The following is a 2891-nucleotide window of genomic DNA, read 5'->3' on the forward strand; positions in this document are numbered from 1 at the left end:
TATGTACATTCTGACGAACGATGTTCCACAGCCGAAGCGCCAATAAATTGTTTCACACGTTGGTCTTCGTCTTTCACTACAATTGATCTTGGCCAAAATTTCATTTAGGTATGCGATATATATACTGTCACGTGGTGGTGCCAAGACCGATGACAACAAATAGCCTGGAGGGCATCAAGGACACAGATTCTACGCGTCAGACTAACCACAACAAGCGAAGAGGACTTCTCTAAATGGCTCACCGACAACGATAAGAGCGGGAGCCTGCTCCGGTTCCTTACGGAAAATAATTTAGATGAGTTTCTATAATATGTATTAAGGCAAGCTAGCGTAAAAAAAAAAATGCACTAAACAAACTCTTTACTGGGCTGAGTTACACCCGCAAAACAACTAAGCGACTCGACGGCGGTGATAACAGTAAATGTGCTCGCTGGTTGCCGAACAAAGAATGACTGTCGCGCCCATCAACGCTCAATTTATAGGCTGCGAAGAAACATCTAGGTAAAGCGCAAACGGTGACTAGCATAACCAGGAACATAGAAACACATGAGGGTGGCTAGAATCTTCGAGATACATCTCGACGCATCTTGTGCGATAAAGAAAATGATAAAGCGTCGTCTCAGGACAACGACCATGAATAAACAAACAATACAGAATCGATCCGCGCGCTAGATTCAATGATAAGGCCGCATGCCAGCGGCTGTGCATATATATATATATATATATATATATATATATATATATATATATATATATATAATATACGCTATTGACTGTAGGGAGTGTGCTTGCTGAGGAATAGACTCGGGCAGTAGCAGGAGCGTATCTTCCCCTCCGGGTTCCTCGGCCTTTGACGGGGACTTGAACGCGGGCTGTCGACGCGTGTACGTTGTATTCTGGCTTCAGTACAGGCCTGAACGATGTCCTGCGCACATGCACCTGTGCGGTGCCGACGCTGCTGAGTCGGGAGATTGATTTGGCACGTGGTTCTCCGTCATCGCCGGCCAGTGCTGGTGGCGACGCGCCATGAGCCTTCGATGTGCGACCTGCCTCGTCAAGATGCGCTCCGCGCATCCTTTACCCTCATTTGTGAAGTGTCGCATGCGCTTCAACCCTTTGTTTGGCTGTGCGGACTGCGAGGGTCGCACGGCCAACCAAAGGGATTTTTAGTATAGCGCTACCGCCTACCGATACCGCGCGAGCTTCAGTACGCATATCACCCCATGAGCGACAGATGGCGTCACGTTCCTGTCAAATTCCGGAGGACTCCACACGCAGCGACCAATCAGCGCCTGCTATGCTGACGGCGCGCGGTAGCGGTAGACAGCCGCGGTAAGCGGCAACGGTAAAATAAATGTCTGTTAGCACCGCCGCGAACGCATGCGTAACGTTTGCCTTGCAAGCGTGGTTCCACGGCCCCGATTTTGGATGTTGCTACAGGACTATGGGTTTTATTAAAATCTGAGGATTAGTTAAGTGTTTTGCAATGCAGCTAATGGGGTCCTCCTTTCTTCCGTGTGAGAGCGCAGGCGCGCAGCGAATGCTGGCTATGCCTTCAGTTTGCTCTTGCCTGATGCCGATGAGGTGCCGCCGATAACATTACGCGATCAAATTAAGGGAAGTGTTTGCAAATTATGAGGCTTGCTCGCACGTGACTGCATAAACAAAGATTTATTTAACAACGGGTGACGAAAAAGCTGTGCTGTACATGGCATAGACGAGTACATCAGATGTGGGAATACAGTCCAGATGAAGATCTTTGCAGCCTAAAAATCATTCCTTTTGAGGCCCTTTTAAAGAAAAAGCAGCAAGAATCGCATACAGCGTAGAATATAACTTTCAGGAAACATCTGGGGACACACGTTGTTTAGATTTGAAATAAGGGAGCAATTACTGGTTAGCAGGCAACCATGAACAGCCATACACTAGGAAAAAAATAAACTATATACCTTTCTTACGAACTTATATTTGAAAGGAAAATTTGGCCCTGTCTTTTGATGTAGTCCGGGACCATTTTTGCTTGGTAGTCGTCATAATAATTAAGCTACACAGACATGATAGTATATGACAGGAGTTGGCTAAATTTTTCAACTGGAAGTGGAACACAGTCCAAGTGTATAGGGGAACCTACCAAGGTAGAGCAAGGTTTGAAATAATCGGGTAGTTCCTTGTTGGAGTCCACTAGGCGCGGAGATATTTGCTACAGTCCTATGGTTCTCCACTGACGCAAACGCATAACGTTCCCAAGCACGCTGGCAGGGTCTAGCTCTATCCGCACGAGACAGCGGTAGTGGCTCAGCTGCAGAGCCAGTAGCAGGCCCGTGCATTTTCGTTTCATTCTTCCTACATTCGCAGCAACAACAGCGCCTTTCCCTTCATGTGAAGAAATTTATTATTGTTGTTATTATTATTTAATCAGACACGCACCCTAAACAAGTGTGATCGAAAAGATATTACCGACAAAATGCCAGTTTTGTGCAAAATGTGAGCTCTAAATATGTACCTGCTTAGCCGAGAGACACATTGCGATTATTGGAGAACACGCTATAGTTGGAAAAACAATCTAGAGAGTCTAGGCCTCGTCTGAGGTACTAATACCTGCCTGGGCGTTATTTTTTGTACCTAGCTTAATAGACTACGAAACTTACCTTAAGAACCTTTTTTTGCTTATAAGCAAAAGGTTGCTGAATGCTACTGAATGTAGAGATGAAAGGTATCTTTAGCGATGCGAGCGCCGAGTTGCGGTTGGGTTGAGTGTGCTCACACGCGAGTATTCCGCGCTTTGCGTTTCTAATATACAGCTGGGCTCGAGGAGAGCGCGCGCTTCTTCGTGTTCTAACACCCGTGTTCTATTTAGTCTCCCAGTTGTTGGTTTTCTCTGTGCTTGTGAA

This window comes from Amblyomma maculatum, chromosome 1, assembly GCF_055883805.1.
Source record: "Amblyomma maculatum isolate TAMU_Amacu chromosome 1, ASM5588380v1, whole genome shotgun sequence".
Classification (NCBI taxonomy): domain Eukaryota; kingdom Metazoa; phylum Arthropoda; class Arachnida; order Ixodida; family Ixodidae; genus Amblyomma; species Amblyomma maculatum.